We start from the raw sequence: 18511 nt of genomic DNA on the forward strand, positions 1-18511 counted from the left end.
ATGCAAATTGTTGTTCATTGTTTATCTATCTGGAGAATACCCAGCACGGTCTTGGCTTAGCTGTCATATACACTTCAAATCGCTGGAGAAATACCACCAAGGCTGCCTCCGCAAGATCCTGCAAATCCCCCGGGAGGACAGACCCACCAACGTCAGTGATCTCCATCAGGCCAACATCCCCAGCATCGAAGCACTGACCACACTCGACCAGCTCCGTTGGGCGGGCCACATTGTCCACATGCCCGACACAAGACTCCCAAAGCAAGCGCTCGACTCGGAACTCCTACACGGCAAGTAAGCCCCAGGTGGGCAGAGGAAACATTACAAGGACACCCTCAAAGCCTCCTTGATAAAATGCAACATCCCCAAAGACCACCCTAAGTGGAGGAAGAGCATCCGGGAGGGCACTGAGCACCTCGAGTCTCGTTGCCGAGAGCATTGTAGAAAGCAAGCGCAAGCAGCGGAAGGAACGTGCGACAAACCAGTCCAACCCACCCTTTCCTTCAACCACTGTGTCCCCCCCTGTGACAGAGAGTATAATTCCTGTATTGGACTGTTCAGTCAACTAAAAACTCACTTTCACAGTGGAAGCAAGTCTTCCTCGATTTCAAGGAACTGCCGAAAATGATGATGATATTTAGCTGAACTTTCACCTTCACTGAAAATGCTCGGGACACACCAGAACATCATTCACACTGTGTCTGTGGTTGGATAAATAAACTATAGCACTACATAATCTCTAGGGAGCACAGTGCATTTAAATGTTACTCTAAAAACTACTGCAATGATCGAGTTATGGGCCACACTTAAGATTCCTGAAGGAGCTGCCTTTTGTTGCTTTGAAGTATCTTTGCATAATTTAGTGTTAACTCAAGCAAATGAAATGTAATTGTAAATCATGAACACAGAGGTGAATCACAGATTACTCATACATTATGTTGTGATGCGACACATTATCACTTGGAATTGGGATTACGTAAACTGTATTTTAATGCTCCAGCACGTTTTCTTTCGTTATGGGAAAAGAATTTGCTAAAGTGCCTAGAGTTTTTCTGGCACAGTCTTTTGCTCCAGATCCCATGGCATACTTACCTTTGAAATAACTCATGAATTGATTGCTTTTCTGTTGGTTTTTGCCCATTCTGAGAAGAACAAATTCTCACTTGCTGATGGTTATGGATCAATTAAAGGCATTCCTTTTCTCAACACAGATCATTACCTTAATCAATTGAAAATGAACATTTGCAATAGAAAAGTCAGCGAGCAGTGTCTTGATTTGCCATGTATGTACTTTTGTGATCACTATCCACTAGATGGCGTCACTGTTGGAGGCCATTGGGCTGTACGCACGTGTGTGCAGCCCAAGTATAAAAGGCCAGCCATTTTTTATATTAGTCACACTTTGGGCCTTAATAAAGCAGAGCCAAGGTCATACCTCTTGGATTTAAACAATACTCAGTCTAACAGTTATTGCATACACAACATTTGGCGACGAGGCACCAAGAACCTTTGGATGTAAAAATGGGCACAATTGGATTGTTGGAGCGATTTTTGGAAGGAGAAGATTGCGCAGACTTTGTGAGCCATTTGAGCCAGTTCTTCGCGGCCAACAAAATGGAGGAGGTCAGCGACGCAGATCGGCGCCGGGCAGTGTTCCTCACGGTTTGCGGTCCAAAAATTTATGGTCTGATCTACTCCTGCCTGTGAGTTCAACAAAGCAGACGTATGAAGAATTGTGTACACTGGTATAGGACCACCTTCAGCCAGTCAAAGGCATCATCATCTCGAGATACAGAATTTACACGCACGTTCGCTCAGAGGGCCAGAATGCAGCGGAATTCGTTGCTGACCTGAGACGTCTAGCGAACCCCTGTAAGTTCGGGGCTGTGTTGCGGGACTTCTTTGTAATTGGCATCAACCATGAGGTGATCCTGCATAAGTTACTGGCGGTGGAGACTTTGGACTTGAACAGAGCCATCACGATTGCTCAGTCATGCATGACGACAGATAGCAGTCTAAAGCAGATATCAGTGAAAAATCGAAACTTGGCAAGTACTGTAAATATGATTGATTTGCTGTTCGGCAGAGCATCACATGGCAGGGCCTACCCGACTGCGTACACGAAACCTGTGGCTGCCCAAAGTCCGCCAACCGGGATGCATCCGATTTCTCCGTGTTGGCGTTGTGGGGGAAATCACCGGCACCAGCAGTGCAGATTTGAGCAATATAGTTGCAAAGGCTGTCTGAGAGTGGGGCATCTCCAGCGCAAGTGTCCGCAGATGAGCAAACGCGCTGTGACACACCACGCAGAGGATGATGGTCAGACTAGCGCGGATCCAGATGTGCAATCCGAGATACCAGAGGAGGAAGTGTATGGACTGTACTCATTCCTAACTAAGAGCAAACCGATAATGATCAACGTGAAATTTAATGGGGTGCCAGTATCGATGGAACTGGACACGGGGGCGAGTCAATCGATAATGAGCCAGAGGACATTCAACAAGCTGTGGGATACTAAGGCTGTGAGGCCCAGGCTGAGTCCAGTCAATGCCAAGTTGCGCATGTACACTAAAGTACTCATACCCGGTGATTGGCAGTGCTACAATTAAAATATTGTACGACGGTGCGGTTCACGAGTTGCTGCTATGGATTGTCCCAGGCAATGGCCCAATGCTGTTCGGCAGGAATTGGCTTGAAAAAATCAGATGCAATTGGAACGACATCAAGGCGTTGTCATCGGAGAAAGATACATGTGCCCAAGTACTGAGCAAGTTCCCCTCGCTGTTCGAACCAGGCATCGGCAACTTCACAGGAGCCAAGGTACAGATCCACGTGGACTCAGATGCAAGACCCGTGTGTTGTGTGTGCATGCCTGTTTACTGTGTGATGTCTGTAACACTGTTATGCCGCACTGAATGTACCCTTATACTGTACACACCTTACCTGTACACCAGAGTGTGCTGCTGCTGGAGACCTAAGGGTTACCTGCACACGGCAGGTAACCAAGTATAAAAAGGAACTCACAGCTTGTTGTCCTCACTCAGGAGCTGCAAATAAAGGACTACAGGTCTACACAGTGTAAATATCATTCCCTGCCTCGGGGAGTCATTACTAAAGGTGTCTACATACACTACAACTGGCGACGGGAACACGAGGTCACGAACCACACGCTCAGCATGTCGAATCTCAGCATCTTTCAGCAATTTACCGATGGGGAAGATTGGGACGTTTTTGTAGAAAGATTGGAACACTCAAGGAGACTGGCTGCACCGTGCGACTTTGGCGACCACCTTAATGAAGCACTAAGGGACTCTAAACCGACGAGAGCAGTGCACTGCATTGAAACTTCTAAAGGCAGAAACCCTGCCCCGAGTCCCGCAACCCTGAGTCCGCCACATGGGGCAAACTGGATTGCCCCGTGCTGGCGCTGTGGAGGAAACCACAGGGCCCACCAGTGCCGCTACAAAGACTATGCATGCAAAGGCTGCAAAGAGAAAGAGCACCTTCAGAGAATGTGCAGAAAACGCTGTACTCACCGCGTCTCTGATGAGCTGGCTGATCAACTGGGCTCTGACACAGATGGAGAGGAAGTTGCTCAACCCCTGGAAGAAGAGTATGGAATTTATACCTGCTCCACCGAAAGTTCTCTGCGGACGATGGAAGTGGATATCGATGGGGTCCCAGTCTCCATGGAGATCGACACAGGGGCGAACCAGTCTGTGATGAGCCAAACGACCTTTGACAAAATTTGGATGAATCCTGCCACTCGACCAAAACTGTCTCCTGTCCAGGCGAAGCTGCTCACCTACACCAAAGATAAAATCCAAATCGTTGGCAGCGTAGACGTCCAGGTCTCCCAGGGCGGCATGTTGAACAAACTTCTCCTATGGATTGTAGCCGGCGACAGTCCCACGCTGCTGGGCAGGAATTGGATGAACCGGGTCCACTCAGGCGACGTGGCCCTGTGGAAGAAAAGACCACCACAGCCCACCTGCAGGAAATGGCTGCAGCACCAGCACCACGAGGAGAAAAACTTGTAATCAAAATGGCCGCCGCCATGCCACGAGTGAGCATGGAGGAGCACCACGTGACACCGAGCAGCCAATCGGATTTGAAGGCTCCCTTAAAGGAGACCGGTAACCAAATAAATTTAAAGGGGATATTTCAACTATTTGAGTACACGGACTTTAAAGCTAAAGATGCGAATAAAGGGTGCAGGTATAAAAATGTATGCAATGTAACAATGAATTGTAATGCTGGTTTAACTAATGTGACTAATGAGATGAATGCAGATGTCAGTAAGGTTAAGAACAAGTTTATTATCCTTAACAATAATGATAGAGAATGTGAAATGCCTAATGTAACCATGTCTTTTGGAACCAGGACACCCAAAAGTGATGCAAATGCTAGAATGTATAATGCAGGCTCGACTATGTTTGATCAGAGCCAAGGTGTCATGTATACCGGTAGGACACTGCCAAAGGACATTGGGTCCTACAGGGACCATGCTGATGCCAATGGAGTCCCCCTGTGGGAGACCCCCAGGTCCAGCAGGCTGCCTGACCATGTAGCCTGGACCTTTGGAACGAATGTGAAGCCCCTTGCAGGATACACACACAGCCAGTGGGAGCAGACCCACTACAGGGACAGTGGTCAATGGGCAGCCCAGCCACCACCAATGGCAACCTGCACCAGACCAGCCCCACAACCCCTAGCCACCACTGGTGGACAAAGAGCCCACCCAGTCTTGTGGCCCTGCCCACCACCCCACAACGACCCACATCACAATATATATACACCACCCACTTCTGCCTTGGCCACCACCCCCTGAGGGATCCCACAATAGTGACACCTACTTGGTCTGTGTGTGAGGGAGGGGAAACGTACGAGGCCAGCCTCAAGCACAGGGGTCACACCTGGCAACCACACAACCCTCACCACAACCTCCCATTGCCCACCACTGATCACCTTCCCTGGTCATGACAAGAAGGATATGAAAAATGCTCAGGGGGGAGTATTGTTGTGTATGCATGCCTGTTTACTGTGTGAAGTCTGTAACACTGTTATGCCACACTGAATGTAACCTTATACTGTACACACCTTACCAGTACACCAGAGTGTGCTGCTACTGGAGACCTAAGGGTTACCTGCACACGGCAGGTAACCCAGCATAAAAAGGAACTCACAGCTTGTTTTCGGCACTCAGGAACTGCAAATAAAGGACTACAGGTCTACACAGTTTCAGTATCATACCCTGCCTCGTGGAGTCGTTAATAAAGGCGCCTACGTACACTATACCGTACATCATAAAGCTCGGGCAGTTCCTTATATGATGAGGGAGAAGGTCGAAATCAAACTGGGCAGACTCCAGCGTGAAGGGATCATATCACCGATTGAATTTAATGAATGGGTCAGCCCCATTGTTCCTGTGCTGAAAAGTGATGGCACAGTCAGAATCTGTGGAGACTGTAAGGCTACGATCAACAGGGTTTCAAAACAGGATCAGTACCCGTTACCGAAGGCTGATGACTTGTTTGCAACGTTAGCCGGGGGAGAAGTCATTCATCTGTAAAATGGACTTGCAATTCCTGATATGGCCACTGCCACCCCAAACAATTCAGTCATCCAGCCATCAGTCACAACAGAACCTGCACACTTACCCAAGACTGGAATCGAACTGAGACGGTCAACCCGGGAGTGCAAAGCACTGGATCGTCTCAACCAGTGACAGACAGTGATAAGATCTCAGAGGGGGATATTGTCATGTATGTACATTCTTTTTGTAGCCACCAGATGGCATCATTGTTGGAGGCCACTGAGCAGCACGCACATGGTACTGCTCAGGTACAGAAGGTCAGCCATTTTGAGAGTCAGGCACGGTAGCTTGCTTAGTTAAACAGTACACAGTTTGAACCTTTTTTGCATACATAACAGATGTCATCTTGGAACACGATGATTCTGGGAACGGAATTCAGTAGATTTTCCATATTCCTCTATTGCTGCAGTCGAGCGAATTCTGAAAAGGCACCTTTGGTAAATAAACAGTCCTTTGTGCGTGTTAATGCATGCAAGTCTCTTCGACATCTCGACCAACTCCTGTGTCTTATCGGCCGACGTCAAGTCCAGATTTGTAAATGACTTCCCTCCGGCTAGCATCGCAAACAAGTCATCAGCCTTCGGTAACGGGTACTGATCCTGTTTCGAAACCCTGTTGATCGTAACCTTACAGTCTCCACAGAATCTGACAGTGCCATCACTTTTCAGCACAGGAACAATGGGGCTGGCCCATTCATTAAATTCAACTGGTGATATGATCCCTTCCCGCAGGAGTCTGTGTAGATCGATTTTGACCTTCTCCCTTATCATATACGGCACTACCCGAGCTTTATGATGGATGGGTCTTGCATCTAAGTCCACGTGGATCTGCACCTTGGCTCCCGTGATGTTGCCGATACCCGGTTCGAACAGCGAGGGGGACTTGCTCAATACTTGGGCACATGTATCTTTCTCCGATGACAACCCCTTTATGTCGTACCAGTCGCATCTGATTTTCTCCAACCAGCTCCTGCCGAGCAGCGTTGGGCCATTGTCTGGAACAATCCACAGTGATAACTCGTGAACCGCACCGTCATATGACACATTAATTTATGCACTGTCAATCACCTTTATCAGTTCTTTGGTGGAAGTGCGCAGCTTGGTGTTAACAAGTGGGCCTCACAATCTTAGTATCCCACAGCTTATAAAATACCCTCTCGTTCAAGATCGATTGACTCGCCCCCATGTCCAGTTCCATCGATACCGGTATCCCGTTTAGCTTCACATTAATCAAAATTGCTTTACTGTTGGTTATGAAGGAGTACAGTCCATACACTTCCTCCTCTGGCATCTTGGATTGCGTATCCGGATCCGCACTAGTCTGACTCTCATCCTCCATGTGGTGTGTCACAGCTCGCTTGCTCATCTGCAGGCACTTGCGATGAAGATGCCCCACTCTCAAACAGCCTTTGCAACTATATTGCTTAAATCGGCACAGTTTCGCGAACACAGCCGGATAGGTCCTGCCATGTGCCGCTTTGCCGAACGCCGAATCAATCGCATTTACAGTACTTGCCGAGGTTCGGTTCTTCACCGCTATTTGCTTTAGACTCCTGTCCATCGTCATACATGATTGAGCGATCTGAATGCCCCTTTTTAAATCCAACTCCTCCACCGCCAGAAGTTGCGCAGGATCACCTTGTGGTTGATAACAATAACAATGAAATCCCGCAGCATGTCTGCCAAAACCGCCCCAAAGTTGCACAGTGCCGCTAGACGTCTCAGGTTGGCAAAGAATTCCGACACACTCTGGCCCGCTGATCGATCGTGTGTATCAAACCTGTATCTCGAGATGATGATGCCGTCGTCTGGCTTGAGGTGCTCCTGTACCAATGTACACAACTCCTCGTACGTTTTCTCTGTTGGATCATTAGGCAAGAGTAGATTCTTTATCAGACCGTAGATCTTCGAACCGCACACAGTGAGGAACACGGCCCGGTGCCGATCTGCATCATCGACCCCCTTCATTTTGTTGGCCACGAAGTACTGGTTCAAATGGCTCACAAAGTCTGCCCAATCTTCTCCCTCCACAAATCGTTCTAAAAATTCAATCGTGCTCATTTTGCAAACAGAGGTTCTTGTATTCCCTTCGCCAAATGGTATGGAATAAAGGTCTAAACTGAGTACTGTTTAATTAAGCAAGGTACAACATTGGCTCTGATTTATTTCAGCCCAAAGTGCCTGACTCTCAAAATGGCTGGCTTTTATACCTAAGCAGCACCGTGTGCGTGCTGCTCAGTGACCTCCAACAATGATGCCATCTGGAGGCTACAAACAAAATGTACATACATGACAACATCCTGATCACAGGTCGTGACTCCGAGGAACATCTGAACAACCTGGAAGGGGTTCTACATCATCTGGACAAAGTGGGACTCAGACTGAAACGCTCGAAGTGCATCTTCATGGCATCAGAGATCCAATTCCTGGCGAGGAAAATTGCTGCTGATGGAACCAGGCCCACGGACACGAAAACCAAGGCCATCAAGAATGCACCCAAACTGCAGAATGTGACTGAGATGCATTCATTCCTGGGTCTACTCAACTACTTTGGTAACTTTCTACCTAAATTGAGCACCTTATTAGAGCCACTGCACATGCTGCTAAGAAAAGGCGACAACTGGGTGTGGGATGCGTCTCAAGACAGAGCTTTTGAGAAAGCCACTAATCTGCTTTGCTCTAACAAGCTGCTGGTACATTATGATCCATGTAAATGTTTAGTATTGGCCTGTAATGCTTCGGCATATGGAATTGGTTGCGTACTCCAACAAAGTAATGAGTCGGGTAAACTTCAACCAGTTGCGTATGCTTTAAAAAGTTTGAAGTGGAACGTCTAAAGCGGAAAGAGCCTACAGCATGATAGAGAAAGAAGCACTAGCCTGTGTGTATGGGGTTAAAAAGATGCATCAGTACCTGTTTGGTCTTCGGTTTGAACTGGAGACAGATCACAAGCCGCTTATTTCACTGTTCTCTGAAAACAAAGATATCAATACCAATGCTTCCAGAGGTGGGCACTGACATTATCCGCTTATGATTATGTCATTCACCATAGACCTGGCACCGAGAATTGTGCTGATGCTTTGAGCCATCTGTCGTTGCCCACACCGGAGGTGGAAACGCCACAACCGGCGGACATATTGTTAGTTATGGATGCTTTTGAACGTGAAGGAACCCCTGTCACAGCTCAACAAGTTAAGACCTGGACAAGCCAGGGCCCGGTTTTATTGGTGGTGAAGAGTTGCATCCTCAAAGGTGATCGGTCTGCCATACCCAAACAAATGTGCGAGGAGACCAAACCTTACATTCGTCGCAAAGACAAACTGTCTATTCAGTCGGATTGTATACTGTGGGGCAATCGTTATGCCCAAGAATGGGAGAGAGAAATTTATATGTGAGCACACATCCCGGCACTGTAATGATGAAAGCCATTGCCAGGTCTCATGTATAGTGGCCGGGAATTGACTCTGAGCTGGAATCATGTGTGCATCAGTGCAACACTTGCATACAGCTCAGCAAAGCACCAGCGGAATCGCTGCTGAGTCTTTGGTCGTGGTCGTCAAAACCATGGTCGAGGATCCACAAAGACTTTGCAGGTCCCTTCCTGGGGAAGATGTTTTTCGTTGTGGTGGATGCATATTCGAAGTGGATAGAGTGTATAATCATGTCACCCAGCTACCATTGAGAATCTCAGTGTCATGTTCACGACACATGGTTTGCCTGACATTGTTGTTAGTGACAATAGATCGTGCTTCACCAGTCAGGAGTTTCAAGCGTTCCTGAAACTCAATAGTATCAAACATGTAAGGTCAGCACCGTTCAAACCTGCATCCAATGGGCAAGCAGAACTTGCTGTCCAAATCATAAAGCAGAGTATGAAGCGAGTAACCCAAGGGTCACTGCAGACCCGCCTGTCATGCATACTGCTTAGTTACAGAACAAGACCACACACCCTTACCGGGGTCTCGCCTGTTGAACTAATGATGAAGAGAGGTCTTAAGATCAAGATATCTCTTGTACACCCTGACTTGAATAATCATATAGAAGACAAAGTCATCAAGGGTATCACGATCGCGCAGCTGTGTCACATAATATTTCTGTAAATGATCCTGTATATCCGAATTATAGTCAATGTCCCAAGTGTATCGCTGGTACTGTCATGGCCAAGGACAGCAACAGGGCATTTATTATCAAGCTCAAAAATGGGCAAACATGCAGGAAACATGGATCAGACAAAGCTGCGACACACAGACGAATCAGAACAGTCGGAGGAAGAGACAATCGACGACCAACCAACCTATCCCCAGGCATCAGAGGACTCAGTGGTCATCAGTGAATCGGGACTTTCAATCACTGACATGTTCAATGAAAATGGACTTTCAATCCCTGACATGGCCATTGCCACTCCCACCAGGTCAGCCACCTAGCCACCAGTCACAACAGACTCTGAAAACTCACCTAAGGCTGGAGCTGAACTGAGATGGTCAACACAGGAGCGTAAAACACCGGACCATCTCAATTTGTAAAAGACTGTTAATATCTCGGGGGTTATTTTCATGTATGTTCTTTTGGGATCACTAGCCACTAGATGGCGTCACCGTTGGAGGCCTTTGGGCTGCACACGCACGTGTGTGCAGCCCAAGTATAAAAGGCTAGCCATTTTGTATATTAGTCACACTTTGGGCCTTAATAAAGCAGAGCCATGGTTATACCTCTTGGAGTTAAACAGTACTCAGTCTAACAGTTATTGCATACACAACAACATTCACCTCTTCCATTTTGTGGCCTTTTTTCCTGAAACTGCCAAATCTCGCTGGGTATAGTTCCATATGGGCTGGCAGTCCTCAGCTGTCTTATCCAAGTGACTATTCTACACTCTTGTGAATCGGTACAATGAGCGGCAATGTGCTTTGCAAGAATGCAGGATTTTCCCTCCGTAGGAAGTGGGTGCTGAGTCCAATTATAGCGCACACTTTTCAAACATCACCTCGGAACTATACAGTGTGAATTGGTGAAATCAGAGAAGTGTCCAATGGGGCATGAAATTGAGAAAAAATGGGGAGAAAATTAAAATTGAAAGTGAACGGGAAAATTTATATTGAAAAAAAATCTTACGTCAGCCTGCACTCCCTGGGGCCGAAACTCAGGGGCTCAAAGAGACCTGTTAATGTCCGTTCAGAACAGCCATTCCTAAAAATCAAATGGCTGCCACTTTGGGGTCAACAGGCCGACCAGACCTAAATTCAGGTCGGAGGATTTTTCGGCCTGGACCCTATCCCGCCCAACTAGTTGCACCGTCAGTGTTAACCAATAAAAAAATACTTACCAGTGATTTTCAGCAGAATAGAACAATACCCTGCTGTGCGGTGCCCCAGGCAGGTTTTTCTGCCGGTGCTCCATCTCTGCACTGAGTGCAGCCTGGCAGCGCGGCCGCCCTTAAAGGGGAGGGCCCACTGCCGCGGCAGCAATGGAAACATTTTTGCCGGCCGACTTGCCGATTGGCTGGCAAAATACTGCCCCTGAATTCGGCTGGGCTGCCAATGGGCAGCCTGGCACCCCCTCTTGGGTGCCAGGCCACTGGCCCAGCTGAAACCCTACCTGATAGTCCAGTGATCGAAGCTAAAAACTGAGGGGAGAGAGCGTGGTGATGCGTACGCGCAGTGACGTCACCACGACTCCATTACTGAGTGACAGTGGCGGAGGCCCCGACTGACCCATTTTCAGCCAGTCAGCCTGGATTTCAGTCCAAGGCCCGTCCCCATTATGATCCATTTCCTGTCGGACTTTGAAAAAATGTCAAGTCCTGAAACTGGATCGACTCACCCTCCCAGTGGTAAATGCCACTCCAAAACGAATACGCGTTCCCCTGTCTACAAACTCTTGCTTCTTGTTGAAATTTTTATGTTACATCTTCCATTATGAATTTCTATGTCCACATTTATCATATTATGATCAATTCAATGTTAGGTTTGAAAAGGAGAAACTTAACATAGTTATTAAGTTTCTAGATTTTGGTAAGGCTAACTTTAATGAGATGAGAACTGGTCAGAACTGCAATTGGGCAAAACGAGATGAACAGTGAGAGGTGTTCAAAAAATAATTTAGCTTAATACAGGACCAATATATACCCAGAAGGGTAAAAAGCTCTACTTCACAAATTTAACAGCCATGGTCAACAAAAGAGGTGAGAGGTTTATGTTACGTCATAAACCTAAAGGAAAGGGTATATAAAAGTGCAGAGAATAGCCTAAATCCAGGGAACTGGGAGAAATATAAATAACAGCACAGAAAGACTAAAAAAATAGTAAGAGCTGCAAAAGAGAATGTGAAAAGAAACCTGCGAGGGATATCAAGATTAACACAAAAGGTTTTTGCAATTATATTAGATAATAAAGGGTAGTCAAGGTTAAAAACAGATGTGGATAATATTACAAATGAAAATAAGTCAATGGCAGAGTCTTGAATAAGTATTTTGTATCAGTTTTTACGGTAGAGGATGTCATCTATGCAAACTCTTTCTATTCACTTTGTAACTATGTACGATGTATCACCTGAGGGCGCTGCTGTTGGAGGCCCCAGGGGTTACCTGCCCAGGTGGGCAGGAGCATATAAAAGGTGGTCAGCAATGCTGTCCCTCACTTTATAGTCGTATTAATTGGACTGAAGTCACACAGCTCTTACTCACAGTACAAGGCCTCGTGGAGTTATTCGATGGTAATTGCAGACATAACAGAGAACACAAACAATATTCCAACAGTGGATAGTAAAGGGGCTATAGGAGCGGAGGAACTTAATACAATCACAATCACTAAGGAGATGGTACTCAGTAAGATAATGGAACTAAAGGCAGATAAATCCCATGGACCTGATGGTTGCATCCTAGGGTCTTAAGAGAAGTCACAGCAGGGATTGTGGATGCATTGGTTGTAATTTACCAAAATTGCGTGGATACTAGGGAGGTCCCAGCAGATTGGAAAACTGCAAATGTAACGACCCTATTCAAAAAAAGGAGGCAGATAAAAAGCAGGAAACTATAGACAAGTTAGCCTAAAATCTGTGGTAGGGAAAATGTTGGAGTCCATTATTAAAGAAGCAGTTACAGGACATTTGAAAAAGCAAAATTTGGTCAGACAGAGTTAGCATGGATTTATGAAGGGGAAGTCATGTTTGACAATTCTGCTGGAATTCTTTGAGTATGTAACGAACAGGGTGGATAAAGGGGAACCAGTGGATGTGGTGTATTTAGACGTCCAGAAGGCATTTGACAAGGTGCCTCACAAAAGTTCACGTGGTTGGGGGTAATATATTAACATGAATAGAAGATTAGCTAACAAACAGAAAACAGAGAGTCGGGATAAATGGTTCGTTCCCTGGTTGGCAATCAGTAACAAGTGGGGTGCCGCAGGGATCAGTGCTGGTACCCCAACTATTTACAATCAATATTAACGACTTGAAAGAAGGGACTGAGTGTAATGTAGCCAAGTTTATTGACGATAAAAAGATGGGAGGAAAAGCAATGTGTGAGGAGGACATAAAATATCTGCAAAATAACATTGACAGGCTAAGTAAGTGGGCAAAAATTTGGCAGATGGAGTATAATGTTGGAAAGTATGAGGTCATGCACTTTAGCAGAAAAAAAATCAAAGAGCAAGTTATTATTTAAATGGAGAAAGATTGCAAAGTGCTGCAGTACAACAGAACCTGGGGGTACTTGTGCATGAAACACAGAAGAATAGTATGCAGGTACAGCAAGTGAATAGGAAGGTCAATGGAATCTTGGCCTTTATTGCAAAAGATATGGAGTATAAAAGCAGGGAAGTCTTGTTACAGCTGTACAGGGTATTGGTGAGGCCACAACTGGAATACTACGTGCAGTTTTGGTTTCCATATTTACGAAAGGATATGCTTGTTTTGGAGGCAGTTCAGGGAAGGTTCACAAGGTTGATTCCGGGGATGAGAGGGTTTACTTATGAGGAAAGGTTGAGTAGGTTGGGCCTCTATTCATTGGAATTCAGAAGAATGAGAGATGACCTTATCGAAACGTGTAAGATTATGAGGGGGCTTGACAAGGTGGATGCAGAGAGGATGTTTCCACTGATGAGGGAAACTAGAACTAGAGGGCATAATCTTAGAATAAGGGGCCGCCCATTTAGAACTGAGATGAGGAGAAATTTATTCTCTCCGAGGATTGTGAATCTGTGGAATTTGTTGTCTCAGAGAGCTGTGGAAGCTGAGACATTTAATAAATTTAAGACTGAAATAGACAGTTTCTTAAATGATAAGGGGATAAGGGGTTATGGGGAGTGGGCAGGGAAGCAGAGCGGAGTCCATGGTCAGATCAGCCATGATCTTATTGAATGGCGGAGCAGGCTCGAGGGGCCATATGGCCTACTCCTGCTCCTATTTCTTATGTTCTTATAATTATTTTGTGACAGTCTTCACAGGAGTGGATGGGAATAATATACCTGATATTCCAGGGAAATTATTAATGAATTAAAGGCTGGAACTCACAAATGTTAACTTTAACAAGTAAACCAGATTAGAAAAGAATAATGGCACTAAAGACTGGCAAAATCTCAGCATCTAATGGTTTCCACCCAGGGTTTTAAAAGAAATAGGTGAGGAAATTGCAGGTGCTTTAGCCAAAATCTTTCAAAGCTCTCTCGATTCAGGATTTGTCTCTTTAGATTGGAAAATTGCAAATGTAACTCCATTATTTAAATCATAAGAGAGAGAAACCAGGAAATTATAGACCTATAATGTGTGGAATTGTTTGGAATTAAGAATTACAGACTGAACCCTTAGAGAAATGTGAGCTGATTGGAGAGAGCCATTAAGGATTTGTAAAGGTAGGTTATGTCTAACGACCTATTTGAATTTTTTGAGGATGTAACTAAAGTGGTAGATAGGGGAATGTCTATGGATGAAGATTAAATGGACTTCCAGAAGGCTTTCAAATAAGGTTCCACATAGAAACATAGAAATTTACAGCGCAGCAGGATGCCATTGCGGACCATCGTGTCCACGCTGGCCAAAAAAGAGCCGCATGGCCATTGGTCAGCAGCCCTAAAGGTTACATTTAAACCTATGAACAATGACGGAAAGGCAAACAGCACCCAGCCCAAACCAGTCTGCCTCACACAACTCTGACACTCCTTATACTGAAACATTCTACACTCCACCCCAACCGGAGCCATGTGATCTCCTGGGAGAGGTGAAAACCAGATGAAAACCCAGGCCAATTTAGGGAGAAAAATTTGCGAAAATTCCTCTCCGATCCATCCAGGCGATCGAAACTAGTAAAGGAAATCACCCTGGCCATATTCTATTCCCTGCAGTACTTACCATTATATCTGCGCTGTCCAACAAAAGGTCATCCAGTCTAATCCCAATTACCAGCTCTAGGTCCGTAACCCTGCAGGTTACTGCACTTTAAGTGCCCACCCAACCATCTCTTAAAAGTAGTGAGGGTTTCTGCATCCACCACTCTTCCAGGCAGCGAGTTCCAGATCCCCACAACCCTCTGCTTAAAGAAGCCCCCCGTCATCTCCCCTCTAAACCTTCCACCAACCACCTTAAAACTATGCCCTCTCGTAATAGACCCTCCAGCAATGGAAATAGGCCCTTACTATCCATTATGTCCAGGCCCCTCAATATTTTGTACACCTCAATGAGGTCTCCTCTCAACCTCCTCTGTTCCAATGAGAACAAATCCAGCCTATTCAATCTGTCCTCATAACTAAGGTTCTCCATTCCAGGCAGCATCCTAGTAAATCTCCTCTGCACCCTCTCTAGTGCAATCATGTCCTTCCTATAATACTGCAACCAGAACTGCACACAGTGCTCCAGCTGTGGCCTAACCAAAGTAATATACAATTTAAGCATAACCTCCCTGCTCTTATATTCTATGCCTTGGCCAATAAAGGCAAGCATTCCGTATGCCTTCTTAACCACCTTATCCACCTGGCCTGATACTTTCAGGGATCTGTGGACATGCACTCCAAGGTCCTTTTGTTCATCTACACTATTAAGTGGCCAACTGTTTAATGTGTATAACCTTTCCTTATTAGCCCTCCCAAAGTGCATCACCTCACACTTCTCTGAATTAAATTCCATTTGCCACTGCTCTGCCCACCTGACGCGTAGATTGATATCCTCCTTCAGCCAATGACTTTCCTCTTCATTATCAACCACACAGCCAATTTTAGTGTCGTCTGCAAACTTCTTAATCATACTCCCTATATTCAAATCTAAATCATTGATATATACCACAAAAAGCAAGGAACTCAGTACTGAGCCCTGCGGAACCCCATTGGAAACATCCTTCCTGATAGGTCCTTACTATACAGTATAAATGCACATGAGGCCCATGCTTGCGAGAAGGTCAGTCTGTGACCTATCCTTTATTCCTTAGCACTCAAGTGATGAAGGTGGGTGGAGCTTCCCCTTTTGTACCTGAAGGTCCAGGTTAGGAGTGTCTCCCACCTAGTGGTCATTGTTCTCACAGTGTACAACTTAGGTCAAATTATACATGGGTTACAATGCTGGTTGAATACGTGACATCACCTCCCCCCAAAGTCTTATTGGGATCACAGGTTGAGTCTCTCTGGTGGTTTACGCTCCCTTGTAGAGCGCCTGAGTTGGGGCTCCGGTTGTTGGGTGCTGGCCTGAGTGTCTGCTATTTGCGATGCCTCAGGCCTGTCCGGACTGCCCACAGTGATTGGGCTCTCCTCCGCTTGGTTCCGGTATTCGTTCACCTGTGGTGGAGTGAACTCTACGTCGTGTTCTTCCTCTGCTTCTTCTATGAGGTTGCTGAACCTCCTTTTTGTTTGATCCACGTGTTTGCGGCAGATTTGTCCATTGGTAAGTTTAACTACCAGAATCCTATTTCCCTCTTTGGCAATCACAGTGCCTGCGAGCCATTTGGGCCCTGCAGCGTAGTTGAGGACAAAAACAGGATCATTTACATCAATACATCGCGCCCTTGCATTCCTGTCATGGTAGTCATATTGTGGCTGGCGCCTGCTCTCGACAATTTCTTTCATGGTGGGGTGTATAAGGGACAGCCGGGTTTTGAGCATCCTTTTCATCAGCAGCTCTGCGGGTGGAACCCCTGTGAGCGAGTGTGGTCGGGATCTATAGGCCAACAGGAGGCGTGATAAGCGTCTTTGTAGGGAACCCCCTTGGATTCTGAGCATCCTGTTTGATTATCTGCACTGCTCGTTCTGCCTGGCCGTTTGAGGCCGGCTTGAACGGGGCTGTTCTGACATGGTTAATTCCCTTGCCTGCCATGAAGTCCTGGAATTCAGTGCTTGTGAAGCACGGGCCATTGTCACTGGCCAAGACGTCCGGTAGACCGTGGGCGGCGAACATTGCCCGTAGACTTTCTACCATGGCAGAGGATGTGCTTGAATTTAAATTGTCACACTCAATCCATTTGGGGTAGGCGTCTACTACAACTAAAAACGTTTTTCCCATGAAAGGACCTGCGTAGTCCACATGGATGCGTGACCAAGGCTTGGCGGGCCATGGCCAGGGGCTAAGGGGCCAAGCCTTGGTCACGCATCCATGTGGACTACGCAGATCCTTTCATGGGAAAAATGTTTTTAGTTTTAGTAGACGCCTACTCCAAATGGATTTTTTGAGGATGTTTCCAGTAGAGTGGACAAGGGAGAACCAGTTGATGTGGTATATTTGGACTTTCAGAAGACTTTCGACAAGGTCCCACACAAGAGATTAATGTGCAAAGTTAAAGCACATGGGATTGGGGCTAGTGTGCTGACATGGATTGAGAACTGGTTGTCAGACAGGAAGCAAAGAGTAGGAGTAAATGGGGACTTTTCAGAATGGCAGGCAGTGACTAGTGGGGTACCGCAAGGTTCTGTGCTGGGGCCCCAGCTGTTTACACTGTACATTAATGATTTAGACGAGGGGATTAAATGTAGTATCTCCAAATTTGCGGATGACACTAAGTTGGGTGGCAGTGTGAGCTGCGAGGAGGATGCTATGAGGCTGCAGAGTGACTTGGATAGGTTAGGTGAGTGGGCAAATGCATGGCAGATGAAGTATAATGTGGATAAATGTGATGTTGTCCACTTTGGTGGTAAAAACAGAGAGACAGACTATTATCTGAATGGTGACAGATTAGGAAAAGGGGAGGTGCAAAGAGACCTGGGTGTCATGGTACATCAGTTATTGAAGGTTGGCATGCAGGTACAGCAGGCGGTTAAGAAAGCAAATGGCATGTTGGCCTTCATAGCGAGGGGATTTGAGTACAGCGGCAGGGAGGTGTTGCTACAGTTGTACAGGGCCTTGGTGAGGCCACACCTGGAGTATTGTGTACAGTTTTGGTTTCCTAACCTGAGGAAGGACATTCTTGCATTGAGGGAGTGCAGCGAAGGTTCACCAGGCTGACTCCTGGGATGGCAGGACTGACCTATCAAGAAAGACTGGATCAACTGGGCTTGTATTCACTGGAGTTCAGAAGAATGAGAGGGGACCTCATAGAAACGTTTAAAATTCTGACGGGGTTAGACAGGTTAGATGCAGGAAGAATGTTTCCAATGTTGGCGAAGTCCAGAGCCAGGGGACACAGTCTAAGGATAAGGGGTAAGCCATTTAGGACCGAGATGAGGAGGAATTTCTTCACCCAGAGAGTGGTGAACCTGTGAAATTCTCTACCACAGAAAGTTGTTGAGGCCAATTCACTAAATATATTCAAAAAGGAGTTAGATGAAGTCCTTACGACTAGGGGAATCAAGGGGTATGGTGAGAAGGCAGGAATGGGGTACTGAAGTTACATGTTCAGCCATGAACTCATTGAATGGCGGTGCAGGCTAAAAGGGCCGAATGGCCTACTCCTGCACCTATTTTCTATGTTTCTATGTTTCTATGTTTCCCTGGGCGCATTGCCCAGCTG

Source organism: Pristiophorus japonicus, chromosome 10 (assembly GCF_044704955.1).
Source record: "Pristiophorus japonicus isolate sPriJap1 chromosome 10, sPriJap1.hap1, whole genome shotgun sequence".
NCBI classification, from domain to species: domain Eukaryota; kingdom Metazoa; phylum Chordata; class Chondrichthyes; family Pristiophoridae; genus Pristiophorus; species Pristiophorus japonicus.